Genomic DNA, 21,334 nt, shown 5'->3' with positions numbered 1-21,334 from the left:
TATTTTCACAGATGCTTTCTGAATGTTCCTATAGCTTTAACGCAATTAGAGGCCCCTACAACTATTTATTATCTATCGGCCTCTTAATCGTGACTCCACATGTTTACAAATGTCTTAAATTGGATTATACATTTAATGAGATTATTTATCCCATCATAATACTTGGAGACATCTTTAAAGACCCCAATGAATCACAAGCTGCTGTCAGAGAAATCGCTCTGAAGGATTTGGATTTCAATTTTTCCTACACCTAGCTGGGCAGGGTGATATGTGAACTACCGTTATGGACAATACCAGAGCCTTTTCCTTGGAATGGAGTGTCACTCTGCCATTTTATGCAATGTACCTGCAGTCTCTAAATCTTCTGTGAAAAAGCTATGCTATATTTGAATAAATGAAAATATACAACCCATAGTTTAAGCCCTTTGTTCACTAGCTTTACTTCCTGTATAGTTAACAATGTATCTATGGACAAAACAGACAGGACATATAATTCGTCCAGAGCTTATTAACATAATAACATCCCTTAGAAAGAAGCTTGTTAATTAAAAGATTTTCGGCAACACACATGGTAAACAATAAACTTAAAGTCAATAAAATGATTAATTTGGAAAAAAAAAGAAAATGGAGGAAAGACTCCCATCCCACCAATTTGCTTTCTTTGGAACAAGCTTGAAACACTTCAAGATCAGGCATTTTTAAAGACAAGGACTATTGTACACCCAACAAATAGAAGAAGCTCAAAAATCTCCAAGAGAACTGTTTCAAATTTTTAACAAACCGGGAAAAACTAGCACTAAACCTACCAACACCCAATCATGGATCTGGAGATGATAATGGGCCTCATTATAACTACTGCAGAATGGGTTTAATGGCGCCGGTAATGGTGCCGGCGCCGTTCAACCCACTCCGCAATATTACGAGGTTCCCTCGCGGGACCCGCTGTGGATGTCTGGTTTATCCAGACGTCCATTGCGGGTTCATCGAGGGAACCAGGGAGCTAACAACGGGCCCATTATGAGTGGGCCCGTTGTTAGCTCCCTCCCCATTCCCATTGAGCCCTATGGGGGCTCAAACTGGAATGGGGAAGGACCAGGCCCGGGTTCCTTGAAGAGGAATTACCGGGCCCTCCAAACTTGGAATGGCCGGTAATTCCCCATTCAGGGAACCCGGAACCGGACACGGTGTTGGAGGCAGCCATGGGGCCAATAGCACCATGGCTAACTCCAAAGTCATAATGAGGCCCAATGTGATTTTCAAAGAAGTTACTATAGCTTACATTTGGGACTCCATTTTTGAAATTATTGTAATGTGAAGAAAACGTCTGATTGAGTGTATTCAAATCTAGTCTTTCTTCGAGAAAACGATTGAAAAAATTTGATTACATATCTATTGCAGCTGAGCTGAAAATGGTGAACAGATATTGCAGAAAGGGACAGAACAGGATAGGAATAATCTCGACATAATAGTAACCATTTTGATTTTGCACTCATTACACCTATGCAAACTAAGACAATAATTTCAACTCTTAATCTCACTAACTGCTCAGGTGAACACTGCCTATCTACTGGTGTCAGGGAATGCAGGGAAACTCTGAGTTTTTTCATCTCAGACATAGTTATCTACTCATTTAGAGAGTTCACAGACCCATCTGAAATAAGGCAGGTTTGGGTAACTTTGTTTATAAAATAAACCTTTGCTTGATCAATGAGTGCGAGTAGTGTATTGTAAATATCTATTGCCCTCCTCTTAAAATTCCTTAATTAAGTTACAAATAAACAATTCCAACTAAATGAATAGGACAATCTTTTGCTGTGAGACTGTCAGTCCAAGTTTAACCCAAACAGGGCGACAAAATATACTCTTACAGATATAAAGGCTCCAACTTTTCCTCCTTGCACTTTAACATCTATCTGCTCTGCTTGCACACCTAATGTCCTCCTTCTCCCCTCACTTCCAGTGTTATGCAGATGACACACAACTCTTCTTCAAACTTCCCTCTGATCCTCTCCTTACTTCCTCCATCATTCATGACTGCCTATCTGCCATCCAATCCTGGTGTGCCTCCAACAATCTCTCCCTCAACGCCAGCAAGACTGAGATCCTTCCAATTGGGACTCCTGCCCTCTCTTTCTTCCACTCACTCAGGCCACCCTCTATGGGCTCTCCCCATTCTCCTTCATCTGAAGCCACGAACCTTAGAGTCATCTTTGGCTCCTCTCTTTCCTTCCTCCTTCACATCCTGGAATTGTCAAGAAGCCCCACTTTCAACTCCACCTCTTCAAAAATCTGTCCTTTCCTCACTTTCCCCCGGGGACCACACTATCTACAACTGACTCTGACTAAAATGCTCTCCCTCCAGATCTCTATGTTCCTCTGGCACCAACTCTCTGTGTATGAAGCGCTTCGATAAACAGCAAGCTGGGGGCCAATGTATTTCCTCAACTGGCTCCCTCCTAAGGTACAGCCTCCCCCTTCCTCTCCGTCTTGAGACAGATCTCCTCAAATTCCGAAAGCTCCTGAAGACTTTCCTTTTCATCTCCTTTTTCCCTCACTCCCTCCATTGCTAAACCCCACAGTCGCTGAGATTGGTCACCAGGGCCCGTATGTGTCCACCTGGATCCTGGCCTCCCACCCCCAAACAACTTTAGCCTCTGCACGCTCCCAGCACCTGCCTTGGTGCCCACTAACCTGCGTATCAGAGGCCTGCACTTACATATTGGCAGCTGACCACTACTAAATGATCTCTGCAAGTCATCCAACAGCTGCTTGCAACTTCCTCCCTTGCACTTCCCTCCTTGGTACTCCTAGCACTTATCCCCCTCCGTCATCCCTTCTCTCTCTGCACTTGTAGGTTCTGAATGCTCGCAAGGACTATTAGGAGTGCCTCTCTCTTTCATTGTTATATTTCCCTTTCATTCCCATGTTCCCTCCCTGTTGCCCTGTGGTCACCTTTTACATGATATATAAGCCCCTTACAAATGCACAATAAATAAATATATAAAGTAAATCTTCTCCAAATAAGTGTTCGAGAGAAAACATAGATGGTCATGCTTTAAGATCTCCATTTGGCATTTGACACATTTGACATGCCCTCCTTTTTCATTGGATTGGGAGGGTGGCTGGGATGTTCATAATGCATTAATGTGAATTGACTCATTCCGAAATTAGAACGTCTAGGGTACACATTGGAGCTTATGAATCTGTACTCGAAATGGTTATCTCTGTGTACCAAAGCAATCAGGTATATATCTGCTTCTTTTTAAAATGCACATTGAGTCCTTGCATGGTGTCCTGAATGATCTGGGAGTGATCCTTCATAACTATGAGGACAATATTCAGATTCTTTGTTTATTAGATGGAGACTGCAACTCTAACATATCACACATACCCCATAACTTCAGTTAAGTGGAAGACATCATGAAAACAGCTTAATTAAAATAAACTGGCTTGGGTTAACCAGATAAAATTAGAATGTCTGCTGGCTACCACATCCAATACCCTGCCTAAACATATATGCGTGTCTCGGGAGGATAGCTTAGGGGCAACGTTCTCGCCTTGGAAGCAAGATGACACATAGCAACACAGGTTCCTCTGGGTATTAAGCGGGTTATAAATAACCTATCATACATATCATATCATCATGAAGTTACCATAGTAGATATTTTGATCCCAACACAACTAAAAGCAAATGCACTAGGGATAATCCTGTGCTCGCCCATGTCAATGCAAACTGATGCCAATTCCATCACAAGCACAGCCAACAGCTTATGTTTATATGACAACTGAGTGTTTGACTAAGCTATTATATGGGCAAAGCTTTGTTATTGGCCATCCCCACCCCCTCTGGTCCCCCGTGATGTTCCTTGTGCCACCCACCCCTTTGTGCACATAGGTGTTGCATGTTTTGCTTGATTCTTCTACCCTGCTCCCCCTTCCCCCATCCAGCCTACTTCTGCAGGTGTCCGTCCTGATACATTCTGGTTTCACCATCACCGTCTTGTGGCCAATGCTGGATTTTACTTTTATGGACTTCATCGATTCACAGTGTGTCACCCTTTCTCAACTCTCATGCTGAACTTCCTTTGCATCTTGTACTCATGGTGGCCCTGAATCATGCTGTTCCCATCTTCATCTTGTATCATGGCTTGCAACATTATATGTTACTACTGACGTCTGCAATTGTATTTGCTCCCCCCTCTTGCTTCTCCACTCTTTTTTACTGCTTACTCTCTGTTCTCTCCTCCTATCCCGTCTCCCTTGTCCTGTCTCCTCCCCTCCTCCCCTTATTTTCTTCTATGCACTTACTCTATCAGAATTGTCCCTGGACCTAGTATGATAGCAACCTCGTCTGTCTCATCCCCCCTCCCCTTACTTGTTCCACCCCCCCCCCAGCACTATCTGAAATGTCATCAGGCCGAGTACGATACTTACTGTTCATGGCCTGTATGAATGTCATTGTATTTTCCTTTGTTCCCTCCCTTGCCTTGAAGCGCTTTGAAACACATTGGGCCTCATTACAAGTGAGGCTGAACGGGTTAACAGGCTCTGCTGAAAGAGGCGGACCCGTTAAACCCGTTCCGCCTCATTACAAGCTCCCCTCGCGGGACTCGGTAAGTAACGCCTGGTCAAACTAGGCGTCCTTACCGGGTCCGGCGAGCGGAAGAGGGAGCAAACAATGGGCCGCTCGTAAATCGGCCCATTGTTTGCACCCTCTCCCATTCCCATTGAGCCCTATGGGGGCTCAGATGGGAATGGGGAAGGTCCGGGCCCAGGTTCCTGGAGGGAGGAATTACCGGGCACTCCAAACTCGGAATGGTCCGGTAATTCCCCATTCTGGGAACCCGGACCCAGACCCGATTTCGGCAGCAGCCATGCCGCCAATAGCTGTCCAAGGATCTTGGTCAACCTTTCTCTGTTTCGATGGCCAAACATGAAACTTTCTTCCAGAAGAGTTCTGATGCACTGAGGATCTATTCCAATTATGAAAAACAATGATGATTATATTCGAAAGCTAGGATTCTCCCCTAGATCTGTCTCACACGGCACACGGAGACCTTCGGGACATAGCTCATCAACATATACAACTACAAAATGTATCCAAGGTGTAGTTTCTCCCTTGTTCACACATATATAGTACAAATACATTTTTCCAGATTTTGTGCAAACCGATTCTCTATGTATAAACTATACAAAAGTGTACCTTTTTCCATGGATTCTGCAAGGTCACGTTTAAGTGTCTAAAAACAAGGTTATACATACATTGATTGACCATTTACAACGTGTTCATTCATATATGCGAGTTGGGATTCTCATTTTAACCTTTTTTCCTCCCTAAATTGGTTGCATTATTTTAAACTTATTAATTCAGTTTTTCTAAACTGGAACTCTGTTTCATAATGAGAAACATTAAACATGTTTACAGAGATTAATTGAAATTATTGTTCAAGTAATGTTTTTGCCAAAATGATGAAGTGCAAGTGATGCTGCAGTGGATTTGCATATAAAGATATGTTCTAGCTTCCAAACAAGAATTGATTTTGTTTATTATTGCACATTTGGTTGATTAAACAGAGCTATATTTTTAAATGCATCTATAATGTTCGAACTGCTGTCTGTACTATGACAATACTGTACCTGCTGTACTTCAAATATAATTTTCTTTAAATGATGTTATGGTTGCCAATTGCAACCGTTCACAAACAAAGACAAACACACAAACAGTACAATCCCAATAGATAGACAAATAATATATATATATATATATATATATATTTTTTTTTTAAAAGCAAAACAATTACATTATATATACACCATAACAACATACTGTAAACTCTAATAATGGTAACATTCCTAGTTTCATACCATTAATTACAATTATAAAGTTAACTATACTGATAATTCTATAATCATCATGCAAAGTGGACGTGACAATTGCAGTCTGAGGCAACAGTAAAAGATGCAATAACTTAAAAACCTATAAAATGCCGAAAGTACAGCTATACTGTTGCCTTCCATAAAATGACACCACCAGGCTTTACCAGCATATACACAATTGTCAGAACACACATATGAGGTGAAATGCGGTCTCCTTACATTTTCTGTAGCAGCACAATATAATGTTAATGCAATGCGCCCTGCTCGGAGGTGCCTGTGGCATAGGTGGAGGTTGGGCCACTATTTTTCTGTTCCATTACATGATTCTCACATTTGGAACCTCAGTCTAGTTGTTCTCTAAGATGGCCAACTGCCGGGAGGTTCATATTTCATTCCCTCCCGGCAGCCGGCACATTGCAACCACTGAGGATTGTCTTTTCTTGCTTTGGTTTGCCGCACTGAGTGTTTTTCTGTCTGTTCCCTTTTGGAACGCTCTGTGCTACTGCCTTGCCTGCGGGCTCTCTCACAACGCTAAAAGACTAGAGGATGGTGATGTATATTTTTGTCTTGGACCTATTTGCAGCAGCCCTCTTCAGTACACAGCCTACAATATGGTATCATATGTGCAAAGGGTCCCTTGTTTTTCCATCTTCATCCAGTTTTTGACCATAGACGCATGTGTTTACCAATTAAATTTAGACATACCACAATTCAAGTTTGTATCAAAAACTATTACAATTTTATTTTCATATAAACATATATAACATCTTTATGTTTTTTTTATAAAAGACACCCACTTCATTGAAAAAGATAATGATATTTTTTTTTCGTTTGTTTTTCTCACTTTCTTTTCATGTTATGGTACAAAAATATTCTATTCTAACAACCAATCTCTGGGCCAAATCATTAAGAAGCAATTCAATTTCAATCTATTATGCTGTTGATTTTAGTCACACAACGAGATCTTCTCTGTCAGTCTCATATACTATGTTATACCGACTGATAGTCTCCTTATTGTTTTCGCATAGATGGCCTTTCATTCATCCATTCTTTTATACTCAAACAAAATACCCAACATGTTTCTTTCCTCATCTCAACTCTCATACTTGTTTTCAGGAATTTTTTCTGGCGAAGAAAACACAAAAAGAAAAAAACTGTTTTTTGTTTACAAAGTGCTGCTTGTCCTCAATATTCGCCTGGTCTCTAGGTTTCCTTTCTTGTCCCTTCTATTATATCTCTAGGTCAAACTCTGGACGATGTTCTGTGAAAAAAACAAGGTATGAAGATGTTTCTTTTAGTGACCAGTCTTTCAATTCAGTTCAACTTCTACCTCTTTCTAAATATCTTAATTACATTTCTGATGGGTTCATTAATCCCTATCATATTTCTTTTTCACAATTGCATCCTTTTCAATCTTGTTTGTCAAATACTGGTACAACTCTCTCCTAAATGTCCTCCTCCCTCTCATTTAATTGGTTTCTTATTGCTCCAATTCTTTAAATTCTCATAATTACCTGTGGGATATTTTCCCGATGAGTTTCTTTTTCCACTCATATGCCTGCCAGTTCTTTTTCTTGGACATGCTTTTCTATTGTTCTGAGGCTTTTCTTAGCGTATTTCACTTCTTCTTTTGTCTGCGTACTAGTAGAAAGAACAGGGTGTCATCTATCATTCTAGTCTACTATTCATACAATTAATCACTCTCCCCTATTTTCTCATCATTTTCCTTTATCTCGTTATGAGTTGCCCTTTCTCACGGCACTCGATTCAGTGGTTGTCTAGTAGTTCTTAAGTTTCTCTTCTAGAAACTATTTGTTTAGGGTTGCAGCAGTTCTCTAGTAGCTTCTCAGTGGGTCTGCAGATAGGTTTTATACCCCCTGGAGTGGCGAAATATTCATTTTTTTTAAAAATGTTTCTACCTCTAACATGCATTCAGTTGTCCTAGTTTACTGGCTATTTCAGGTCAGATGATTTATTTCTCTTACCTTTAGTAACTGTACTGATGGTTCGCGTAGTCTTCCTAAACTGTGTCCTGTGGCCGGGAATTTCCGTTCCTGCGTACATTTCCTCTCGTTCTAGACCACCCTCTTCTTTTCGGTGTTTACCGCATCCTCAGCCTCCAATTTTCCTGTTGTTGCTTATTCACAGGTGTCCGTGTTAGAGGAGTCGAGTCTTCATCTTTCTTTGCGTCCTTCTTCCGCATTCACTTCCGCTGCCCGTTGACATCCGTCTACCAGGCCTTGTATCTATTATGTCCGAAGTCTCACGTGGTTTCTGTCTATAATGATGTCATCACATCTTGTTTACATTTTTTGGGTCCTTTTTTCAAAGTATGTTCTATGGTTTGCTTGTTTCCTCGTGGTGGGAAAGGCTGCCAAACTGATCGCCATACACCACTCATTCTCCCTGACCTCAAAGAGGTGATCTGTAAGTTCCACAATGTTTGATATATCCGTGTGTTGATGGTTATAAAAGAGACTAAATTGTTTTGTTAATTCCTAAATTACTCAGATTTTTAGTTTAGGCTGATTTCCACACTTCTTGTGAGAAAAATAAGTTATTTCTCTTTTTTCAGGAGTCTCTTACGATCCATGTTAATAGCATTACTTACCTTCAATTTGAAAATGACTGACCATGTCAATTCTTCTGCTCTGTGTATTATTTCTACAAAGTGTCCTACTAGTGGTGCTGTATGGACATGGTTCTTAATGCAACTCTTGTGCTCTGTTATCCTTGTTTTCACCTTTCTTTCTGTTTTTCCCACATAGAGCTTCTTGCACGGGCACCAAATGCAATATACCACGAATGTTGATTTACAATTCGTCAGACTCCCTTGTTTTCATTCTGTCTCCAGCCCTAAATCAATTTCTACTGTTTTCTTAGTCTGTTGGCAGCATGTGCAATTCCCACATGGGTAATGACCCATTGGGGCTTTCAATACCCACTTTTCTGTCAATGTCAGTTGTTTTTTTCCTTTGTATTGTGATGTCGTTCCTCATCACCTGGTCCTTAATGGTTTTGCTCCTTCGAAATGCAATCAAAAGCTTCTCTATTGGAATACTACTTTTTTCAGGATCTTCCAGTTAAGATAGATGATTTGTCTGATTCTGTTTGATAAATCATTATATGTGTTCGCAAACACTATGCCATCTTTTTTGTTTTTCATAGGTTTGCGTTGATACTCAAGGATGGCCTCTCAGTTATTGTTATCTGCCCTCTTCATCGCTTTTTTTGTTAAGTTTGCTGGGTATCCTCGGTTTTGCAGATTTTTTCTGGATGTTCTTGCACATTCTCTGTAGTCTTCCCTATTAGTGCTGTTCCGCTTGAGCCTCAAAAATTGGCCAAAGGGCAAGTTATCTCGTATGTGGACTGGATGGAAGCTTTGGTAATCTAGAATGGCATTCCGATCAGTTGGTTTTCTATATAGTTTTACATATAGTGCTCCATTTGTTGTATCTGCTTTTATTGTAATGTCAAGGTAGATGATTTCTTCTTCACTGTGGTTATAGGTAAACTTCAGATGTTGATTTTGTAGATTTATCCATGAAAAGAACTCTAGCATTGTGTTTTCATTCCCTTTCCATATCAGGAGCAAATCATCTATATACCTTTTCCATAATTGGATGGTGTCTAGATGATGCTTTTTTCAAATGCCTCCATATATAGGTTGGCTATACATGGGGCTAACATGGCCCCCATTGCTGTTCCCTGTATTTGCTTGTAATAATTTCCATTGAAATGGAAACAATTCTCTGTAAGAGCTACTTCAGCACACAATAGTGTAAGGGAGCTTGGGGTCTTATTGTCCCTTGTTTCACTCAACAATCTTTCTAATGAAGCCCTCTGTGGTATTTTTGTATAGAGTGCAACCACATATAAGCATATTAGGATTTCTTCTTCGAGGTTGAATGGTCTCCCTTCTATTTCTTTTATTAACTGAGTCGTAACCTTTACAAATGACATCTTTTTTTTGCGGGTTCTTCACCTCTGGTGTCTCCGCTCTGCCTTAGCGGGCTCTCTCCCTCTTTCCTGCTTTACTTTCACCTTCGCGCTACTCTCCCTCTTCCTCTCAGAGTACCTAGGCTCCCGGACCTCGCCATGCTCTGTGGTCTCTCCTGCTTGTCATTGTGCTGCTTTATTGCTTCCGTGCCCACAGTCCATCTTAACCCACACACAGACTCTTTCCTTTCTTCCCCCCTCTCATTGCCTCACCTGGTTGCATTCCATCCCAATGGATCCTGTCTGGGTAGCTCTCCACTCTAGTGCAGAGATCTCTCTGTCATCTCCCTCTGCCCTCGTGCAGGATAGCGCTGCCATTATCCCTCATAGCACTACCAGCCTGCCCTCTGGTTGGGATTCCTTTGGACCATTACAGTTTGCTTGGAGAACCATCAGGGATCACGACATCCTTACAGTCCATCTGCCATCTGCAGTTTTTTATGCCTACGTGATACTTTTTTCCCACACTCCCGATCTCAGGAGAGGGGCCATAGGTCTGCACACTCACAGGCAGCCACTGTGTCTTCCTCTCGGGGTCTATCCTACCTCCATAAAAAAAAAGACTACAGATCCGAAGATGCTTGGTGGAGGACAGTCCAGACTCCAATCCTATAGGTGAGGAGGAAGAGGAGAATTGGGATTCGGGGGAAAGAAACCAAGGGACCTGACAGTTTGCAAAGCCAAAAGACAATCATGGCAACTGACGAAGAAGTCCAGGAGTTCTTGTCACCTGTCCAAGGCCTAACCCTGGAGGTGCAGAATCTAAAAACTGAAAACACATTGCTGCTCCAGCTGGTCACTGCCCGCAAACACCTCCCTGCGGAACTACCACCCACGGCCCTGTCTTCCGGGAAATTCGACGGTAGACCTAAGAAGCTGAAAGAATTCCTAGACATCTGTATGATTCACTTCACATTCCGGGCAACCACTTACACTTCGGAACATGCCTGCATCGGATTCATGATTTGTAACATGACAGGAAATGTGTTGGCATGGGCTATGCCTTTAGTCACCAGTGCTAATCCTGTTCTTCACGATTCTCGAGGCTTTCTGGTGCAACTTAAACAAGCCTTTGAACTACCTGAGATCACATACAGAGCATGTGAACAACTGTTGGACATACTGTCAAACGAGAAATTATATCGCGCCTCCTATTGCAATAAATATATGTATATTGGCCTACGCCAAGCTGCTCGAAAGTCACTTGCGAAAGAATCTGTGTTTCAAGGTCCTGACCTTAAATCAATGTAAGCTGCCATTTTAGGTCAAGCCGCCATTTTAGGATTTGCTTTGTAAAGTCACCCTGTGAGTTAAAATGGCAGACAATGTCATTCCAAAATACAAAATGGCTGTCTTGACCTCTGTACATAGCTAATATGTAACTTGTCTGCAGGCCACTTGTTGAGGTTGTGAACTGAGACCTTGTCCTTCGTTGACTTGTGTGTAAGGGATTACTCGTGTAAAGAAACTAATCCACGAGTATACTATAAAAACAATGTATTCAAATACTGAACATAGAACACTTGTTTAACCACATTGTATTAATGTTTAAGAAGACTAACATGGAAAATCCCCGATTACACAGTTGCTGTATAGGCTTGTTGATACATGTATTAAAGGCAAACCAGTTATATGCAGTTGTTCGAGACTTGGCATGAACCCAAGATCAGTGATGTATTGAGTGGAATATTAACTCGAAGTTGGGCTGGATATCGTGCTCACAAAGTGTTTAAAAAGTCAATGCATTCTAATGTACAGCGTCTCTCACTGAACACACTGAACTACGCTGGAGTTCGTTGTGTTGTACTGAGGGCCGATAGCTATCTGATTTTGCTCTTTTTTTGTAACTGGATTCAGTATAAAATAAAGTACTTTGTATGTTCCTTTGTAACCCGTGTTCAATGTATTTCCTTTTGGGGTACTCAGCCTCGATATTTTGGTTTTGTTTTCACAGTCTGTCAGGGAGCGGAGAATGTACTGTCATACACCACAACCTTCAAGAGGTTATCCACCGAAGTGCGCTGGCCCGAAAAGGCGCAATATGCCATTTTCCGGTGAGGTCTGAAGATGGAGATAAAAGATGAGTTGGCCCGATCTCTGTGAAGCCCCCACCTTCTCGGATCTACTCTCCACTACGCTACAGATAGAGTACCGCATACAGGAAAGGAGGATCGAGAGGAGGCATATGCAGGGCAACACTCAGTTCAGCGGCTTCCCATCTACTACTCCTTCCTCACCTCAGCGGTCTTCTCAAGAAGAACCTATGCAGATCGGCTTGGCTCGACCCTCCTTGATGCCAGAAGAGTAGAAACATTGGAGGGAGAAGGGTCGCTGTGCATATTGCGGTTCAGATGGACCTCTGCTCTGGGACTGTCCTGAAGTGCCCCATCAAGGTCTGGGAAACGGGCGACCCCGGTCCTAGGAGGGACGGGTTACAGTGGTTTTGCTTCCAGTCCCTAGGTTTCTCTTTCCATTTCCTCTTCCGACATCCAGGAGGACACCAGCCTGATTGTACTGGCCATGCAAGTCTGCATCGACCAAGGCAAAATTGATACCTTGGCCCTTTTGGATTGTGGGGCTGCAGGGAACTTTGTGGACACCATCTGGGCAGACAAGGTGGGTCTCCGACGACTCGAATGCAAAGAAGGGCAGAAGGTCAAAGGAGTCGAAGGTAGCCCGCTCAGTTCTGGTCCCATCACCCAGACGACAGAAGACCTGTTAGTCACAGTTAAACAACACTCTGAGGTCCTCAGGTTAGACATAATCCGGGAAGCCCACTTTCCGGTCATCTTGGGAATCACCTGGTTACGCAGACACAACCCAATGGATAGTCTGGGCCCAGAACTAATTGGAGATTGACTCACCTTTCTGTAAACAACAATGCCTCTCAGGGTTCTCATGCCAAACAGTTTGCATGGTTACATCACCAACAGACAACACTGTTGGTGTTCACTCTATCCCTTTTGATCTGCCACCCATCGACGCAGTGTTCTCTGACCAATCCCAGCTGAAGCTGCCACCTCACAGACCGGAGGACTGTGCTATCTAGTTGGTACCGGATGCCCTGGTTTCTTTTGGTAGGATATTCTTGCTCTCTCAGGTCGAGAAAAAGGTTCTCCGAAGTGACCTGGGTAACAACCTCCAAAACGGCCTCATTCAGGCATCGAAGTCCCCTGCAGGTGCTTTCCTTTGTTTTATTCCCAAACGGGATTCGACCAAAATCAGACCCTGAATAGACTGTAGGTCCCTCAATAAGGTAGCAATCCCTATTCTACACATTACCGACATCATTGAGGTGGTCCAGGGTTGCCAAGGTGTTTTCCAAACTAGACCTTTGCAGTGTGTACCATCTTTTGAAAATCCGCTTGGGAGATGAATAGAAAAAGGCCTTCAGAACAGCTTTCGGGCTCTTCGAGTATCGGGTGATGCTGTTCGGGCTGGTCAATGCCCCCGCCATTTTCCAGAAGTCCATGGACCGATTGTTCTCTGATCTGATGTTCATTTCAGTTATTGTGTACCTGGATGACATGCTAGTGTTCTCGCCTTCCCTCAAGGAGCACCATTACCATCTACAGGATGTCCTGCGCCATCTTCAAAATCATCACCTACTCTCAAAAAAAGGAGAAATGTGTGTTTGGAGTCATGTCAGTGACCTATTTGGGGTTCATCCTCTCTGAACAAGGCATCAAGATGGACGGGAAGAAAGTTTCAGCCATTCTTGACTGGCCCACTCCGAACTCGATCAAGGAGGTGCAAAGATTCCTAGGGCTAGCCAACTTCTACCATCGTTTCATCCCAGGGTTCTCAGAACTGGTCCTACCCATCACTTCTCTCCTGAAGGGATCCTCTGCACCGTTCCGTTGGACTACACAGGCTGATGACAGCTTTACCCACTTGAAAGACATGTTCTGCAGCGCTCCCATCCTCAGCCAACCCGACCAAGGTAAACCTTTCATTGTGGAAACGGACGCTTCAGCCGCAACAGTCGGTGCCGTCCTGTTGGAAGGAATACGACAATGTGGAACACACAATAGCTTACCTGTCTTGGACCCTCCCAGCAAGCCAATGCAATTATTCGGTCATAGAGAAGGAGCTTCTGGCCATGAAGCTGGCATGCGAGGAATGGCGTCCCTTCCTCCAAGGAGGCATGCATCCATTCCTGATCCGGACAGATCACAAACATCTACAAGTGCTACAGTCATAGGAGTGTATGAATTCCCGTCAAGCACGGTGGGCGCATTTCTTTGCACGATACGATTTCCAGGTTACGTATCTCTTGGGCAGTTTGAATACACTGACGGATGCCCTCTCTCGCAAAGCTGCTTCCGATCTTGTGTATACCCACCAACCCGAGAGGTTCTTTCTGAGAAACCGGATTATAACCTAGGTGTCCTCCTTCCTACAGAGTGTTAAAGAAATCACGATAAAAAAAACCCCTTCATTTCAAAAGAAACAGCCACCTTTCTAGAAGACAAGGACGGTATGATGTTTTATAAGAAACGGCTGATCGTGCCCACATTCCCTCTCCGACTGGCAGTCCTGATTGGTGTCACCACAACACGCCCGCAGGCCACCGCAGACAGGCTGGTACACTGGAGCTGGTCAGACATACTTTTTATTGGCCTAACCTGAAGAACGACGTGGAAGAATACTCAAGGTCCTGTCCCATAAGCACCAGAAGCAAACATCCTACCACCAAACCCATCAGCCTGCTGGAACAGGGTGACCGGCCTACTCGACCATGGAATGGAGTCAAGTTACCACCGATTTTATAGTGGACCTGCCAGCATCGCAATCTTGTACTTGCATCATGGTCACCATCGACTAACTATCCAAACTGGTTCACTTTTCCCTGTTACTCAGTATTCCATCAGTGGCTGCAATGGCAAACGTATTCATCAGGGACGTGTTTTGGCTCCACAGGTTGACAGACAAGATAGTCTCTGATAGGCCAAGCCAATACACTGGAAGGCCTTATGCGCTAGGTTGGGTATAGAGCGGTCTCTCTCATCTGGCTTCCATCCCCAAACCAATGGCCGGTCGGAGGGCTTTAACAGCACTTTAGGACAGTACCTTAAATGCTACATTAAAAACCAACAGGATAACTGGGTGCAGTTGCTACAAACGGCTGAATTTGCATACAATAACTCCCGCCATTCAGCCACCGGTCTTACCCCTTTCAACTGTACCTATGGACCGCATCCTGCAGCATCTATCCAACAACTACCAGGCCATCCAACCTACCTTCCATTGAACCAACACTGCCTCAGATCAAGGAGGCCCACAAGACCGCGATACGCAGCCTCAAAGAAATCCTGAGGACTTATAAGTCTCAAGTTGATCGTCATCGCACAGGGGGTCTCGACTGGAAGGTGGGCTCCAGGGTCTGGTTATCCTCCTTTTCTTGCCTCACTGGGTTCTGCCCTCTAAATTGTCCCGCACTTCCTAGGACCTTACCCCATCCTAGCCAAGATAAACCCAGTAGCCTACAGGCTTAAACTGCCCCCCAGCCTTAGCCGCATGCACCCTGTTTTTCACTCTTCCCTTCTCAAACCCGCTATTCCAGATTTGACCAACCGACCCGTCCCTCGACAGCCTCTGCTCAAGAGTTGTCCTCCGAGTGTATATGAGGTGTCACAAATCTGCGATTCCCGCTACCGTCAGGGTCGTCTTGAGTATCTGGTTAGTTGAAAGTGATTCTCACGACCGGTGTCATTTGTACAATTTGTACATGCCCCGACTCTGCTTAGGAATTCCACCAGGCCCATCTGGGGAAACCCAGCTGCCCACGGGTTGCAAGGGGGCATACTGTCATGCACCCTGCTTGGTGGCGTCTGTGGCATAGGTGGAGGTTGGGCAGCCATTAATCCATTCCATTACATGCTTCTCATTTTTGGAGCCGCGGTCTAGTTGTTCTCCAAGAATGCTGACTGCCGGGAGGCTCATATTCCATTCCCTCCCGTCAGCCGGCGTGTTGCAACCACTCAGGTTTGTCTTTCCTTGCTTTGGTTTGCTGCGCAGAGTGTTTTTCTCATTGTTCTCTTTTGGAACGCTCTGTGCTACTGCCTTGCCTCCGGGCTCTTTGCCTCTGGCATCTCCGCTCTGCCTTAGCGGGCTCTCTCCCTCTTTTCTGCTTTAATTTTGCCTTTGCGCTACTCTCTCTCTTCCTCTCAGAGTACTGAGGCTCCCGGACCTCGCCACGCTGTGTGGTCTCTCCTGCTTCTCATTGTGCTGCTTCAGAGCTCCCGCGCCCACAGTCCTCCTTAAGCCACACACAGACTCTTTCCTTTCTTCAACCCTCTCATTGCCTCATTTGTTTTGCATTCTTGCTGAATGGATCCTGACTGGGTAGCTCTGTGCTCTTGTGCAGAAATCTCTATGGCCCTCATTACGACCCTGGCGGAATTCGGAAAACGATGGCGGAGATGCAATACCGCCATCGAATAGCGCTCGGTGCGACTATGACCCGTCACCGCAAAGTACGATGCCATTAGCGACACCGTAGTGAACGCCAACGCTAACTGCACCAAGCACGCGCGCGCGCGCCATGCCAAACCGTAAACACCACCATGGCGCAACGGTACGCCAATTCCGACCCTAGCGGACATGTACCTAACGCCATCAAGCATGGCGGAATGCACCATTCCGCCATGGTGAGAAGTACGGCATTGCGAATCAACCGTAAACGGCCCCACTGAGTGCCCGTACACCGCTCCCTGCCCACAAAGTACAACTCCCCGTAGGTGCAACGAAGCCACAATGCAACCAGTGAAATGTACAAGTCACCCATGCATGCCAACGAACAATAGAAACACAACAGGGGCCAATGGGAGCTGCAGGGCACAGATGGCACGAATACAGAAGCCATCCCAATGGACATGACCACAGTCCCCCACCAAGAAACGCACGCAAACACAGGCACCTGTGACCAGCAATATTCCGAAAATCACATCATTCCACCAGTCCACCTGGCTGACCGGCATCTGTTACACAAAACCCAATACCCCGCCCCTGAGCATGACAACATTCAAACTGTCATATTGGCAGCCCCCATCCCTGACCTCACGGGCTTCGTAGGCAAACGCGCCCAGTACAGTACCACGCAACTAAACTCCGAAGCTGGAACCCAGTGCAGATCTCCTCACAATACATCGCCCCCCAAATAGGCATATGCCACATCACTTGCAAAGAAGAACGCTACACGGGCCAAATCAGAATAGAAATTTAATGCACATCAAAATCACCAAGCCCATACAGCCATCAGGCCATGAACTCCAAAACACATTTCACCATTGTGGGCTGCATCCGCAAGAAATGATCAGCCACTACTTGTGTGACGCCCTGTTCCCTCATGGTACACAGAGCCACATTCACGTACGAAAAGGCAACATGGAAGCGCACAGAACCGCAGGGCCGTCCCAATGGGGAGGCACTAGTCCAGCTGAAAGGCCGAAATGTTGCTCCGAGCCACCAGTACTGCGTAAGGGCATGTGGCCCATTGGCGATCGTCCCATAAGATCGTAATGCTGCTCCACTGATTAACACGAAGCAGCAGGTGTCGGGAGTAAAACCCATCTGCAGGAGTGGCATACAGATGGCAGTGGCAAAAGGGGAGGAGATACCTGTCAACCAAAAGAAAAGAAAAAGAACAGAATGGCCATCAGTACTACATTCCAACAACTCACTGCAATGATCACACTAAATCCACAGCCACATGCATGCTAGCCCACTCCAAAGGTCCATCACCACCCAAAAACCACTTGCGACTCATAACTATCTATATCGAGGTGTAAACACCATCACAAACAAGTGTACCTGTGCATGCGCCTGTGAAAACAGAATCCATCTGATGGGATTGGTAACGTGCATGGACACAAGTGTCTGAGGGCGCGTCGAGACAGGGAGGGCTCAACAAGGCCAGATAGACGATGGTCCCACTATGGCAGCCCTGCATCACATGGCGTAGGGGAGGCGGATAGATCCCAAGAAGCCCTGTACATGGCAAACTCTGTATCGAATCACCTGCCCATCCATCCATTCATCATTCCCTCATCCCGGGATTAAAACGCCTGAATATTTACTCACATAACATTAGAAATATCCATTGAGTCTGTGCGTTATGCAGCCTGCAAAATCCACAGTGCCCCAGCCCGTAATTCCAGTGTAGTGAAGTAACATGTATTTGGGAACGTCCTGCCTTATCGTCCACTACGCTATTGCGCATCCCATACTATTCATATCAATCATTGCATACTCGCCATGGCCCCTGTCCCAAGGACATTGAACAATAGAACGTTATATTTGCAGTCAGACCTGTGGGCATCTCCTCGCCGCTAGCTGAAAACCGAAAGCGCCGCCCTTCGAATTCCTCATTTGCAACATCACGTCGAAGAGGCATCTGTGGCCGCTTGAAAACACTAATTAATCCATCGAGTGCGGCTGTGTGTGAAAATGGCAACTGCCTTCACCCACGAATGGGACGCCCCGCCCGTCGTTGCAACTCGGTACAGTGATGAATGAGGGCCCACCGTTACTCGAGTACTACGTTCCACTGACCCTTCACAACTCTGTTCGCGACTGCACAGATAGTATGTGAAACAATGGGACCACAGCAGAATGAACATATCAACCAATGTTACACGGCCATCGGGTACAAATACATGATTGCAATAGCAAGATGCCATTCCACGAATTGCAGCGTTGTGCGCGGGACGTGCTCGGCCAAAGGGGAGAGCAGTTTGCACAGGTGGAATGAATCACCACAGGTGGAGGCCATTCAGCCTGAAAACACATAAATTGCACAGCCAGTCTCCTCCCACAACCACACCGAAATGCTACCGGCAGGACTCGCGATGTTGGCCCTGGGGGACCTGATAGCACTGCAAGTACTCCAACTCCAAAAAGAAGACGAACACCAACTACAACCGGCCGCACGGAGGAGACGCAGGAGGAGGAGGAGGCCAAGGCAGGGCCAGCAAGGGCCGCCAGCACAGCCACTACCACCACGCAGGCAGCCCGCAATCCCACGCCTCCGAGCACATCCGTTCAACCTCACTGATGAGCAGATCCACACCCTCTACCGTCTGGACCGGGACACCATAGCCGCCATTGTGGACATGACACAGGCTGACCTTGTCAGCATGATAGATAGCCCAACCGCCATCCCACCCCTACTGAAGGTGGTGTCTGTACTCCACTTCCTGGCCACTGGCACCTACCAGCACACAGTCGGACAGTTGCATGGCATTTCTCAGCCACTGTTCTCACGGACACTATTGCAAGTGCTCGATGCCCTCCTGCAGCACGCAGACGACTACATCTATTACCACGCTCGGAGCAGGAAATTACCAACACAAAAGTGGGATTCCATGCACTTGCCGGCATACCGGGTTGCATTGGTGCCATCGACTGCACCCATGTGGAATTGGTCGTCCCACATGCCATGGAGGCCCAGTACCGCAACCGAAAACAATTTCATTCTCTGAATGTACAAATGGTGTGTGACTCCAACAGGATCATTACACATTGTTGTGCCCGATTGCCTGGATCAACCCATGATTCTATGGTCTTGAGGAACTCTACAATACCACGCTACATGGAGCGACACGCAGGGAACAGATCCTGGCTACTCGGTGAGTCTCATTACATGCATGATAATGTGGGGTATGTGATTCGGCAATGACCTGGCAGGAAGGGGGGGGGGAGGTGTGCGTACGTAGCAATGGCATTCCACATCATACGTTTCTCGTCCACATACAGGTGATGCTGGATATCCACTGAAGAGATGGCTCCTCACACCAGTCCGGAACCCACGGGACCAGCATGAGGAGGACTACAACCATGCCCACTCACGTACCCGTGTAGTCATTGAACAGGCATTCGGCCTACTGAAGGGTCGTTTCCGCTGCCTCAGCAGGTCTGGCGGGGCACTCCTGTACCGCCATGAGAAGGTTGCAAAGATGGTGATGGCATGTGTCAGGCTCCACAACATGTGCGTACGTAGAAATGTGCCCATGCCCCCTGACGCAGAACTGCAAGCACCTGATGATGGTCATGATGAGGGTGGGGATGTGGCAGCACCTCAAGGAGTCTGCGAGGCACCGGAGGCCCGTGACATTCGTCAGCATCTCATTGATGTATGCTTCTAGCACTCACGCCTGGTGGCTGATACATGGACACGGGACTCGTGGCACTGTGTGTGTCTGGGACATGCACAATATGGACTGTACGCCTATGATGGCCTAGTACACAAAGATCAATGTCCACACATCTCATTGGTTGATCGTGCACTTTTTATGGCATATGTGATATCATGTTGTACACCCTATCGACCCGCCACCCAAGTGAGCCCAACACACCCCCTCCACCCTCCTACCTCCCCCCCGAACACCAGTGTCCAAAGATGCTCATTGTCAGTGGGCAGTCGCTATTGCAAGCCCCCTCTGCGGGTATCAGGGGCACCCCTGCCTGTGGAGCGCAGGTTCCTCCCAGATCTACGTTGGGGGCTGCCCTGGACGGAACTTGCAACGGATGATGTCTCTGCCTGCTCACGTCCATGCATGTCCCTAAGGGTTTGCGAGAGCTCAGTGAGCACACGGCGCACTGCGGCAAGTTCGGCACATACGTCCTTGGACGTCGCATGCAGTTCCCCCCTCAGGCTCTCGGTGCTTCTCTCCATTTGTGCCCTTAGTGTCTCTGTACCTCTCTCCATTTCTGCCCTAAGTGTCTCAGTTGATGTTTCTATGTCTGCCTTAGTGCCCCCACATTCATCGGCATGGTCCTTGAGGAGCGTGGCCAGTTGCTGCTGTTGCACGATTAACTGGTCGAGGGACTGTTGCCTCTGCTGGGCCATGGCCATTTGCGGGGGTGTCACAGAGGGGCTGTTGTCCTCATGTTGCCCTGCCACAGGGCTTGTGGGGGATGGCCAGTCGTCGTCTTGTGGGTGCCCCTGCGTGGTATCCTCATGTTGTACGGGATGGGACAGACAGGGGGATTGGGACAGGTCATGGATGGATCTGACTTCGACATCCCCGTCTTCTGTGTCGGAGCATGCTGCCATCAATGGGGTGTCACCTATGGTGCTGCTGCCACCGGAGGCAGTGCCTTCTGTGGCATCCGTTGGGGGGACCTGTGGTGGTGGTGTTGTGGGCATGCTGGCTGCTGGGGTGCCTGTTGATGTTCCCTCCTCTGTGCTGCCACCTGATTTGTGCTGCTGCCGTGTCTTGATGCGTGCAGCTGAGGTGGAGGGTCTTTGGCCGTTGGTCTTGGCCCTCTTTGCAGGTGTGCTGGTAGGGGTGTCCTGAAGCTCATCGTTTGGATCGGACCCTGTGGTGGAGTAAAGGAGGGCGAGGGTTATTAATGGGTCTGTGGGAATTGGAATGGCATTGTATCACATGCATTGGGGTGGTACCTGAGGGTGATTTGGGTCGGGGCCTTGGAGGTGCTTTCATTTGTGTGT

The sequence above is a fragment of the Ambystoma mexicanum genome, chromosome 5q, assembly GCF_040938575.1.
Source record: "Ambystoma mexicanum isolate Mex_15411 chromosome 5q, UKY_AmexF1_1, whole genome shotgun sequence".
In the NCBI taxonomy this organism is placed as follows: domain Eukaryota; kingdom Metazoa; phylum Chordata; class Amphibia; order Caudata; family Ambystomatidae; genus Ambystoma; species Ambystoma mexicanum.
This window is presented reverse-complemented; position numbering follows the sequence as displayed.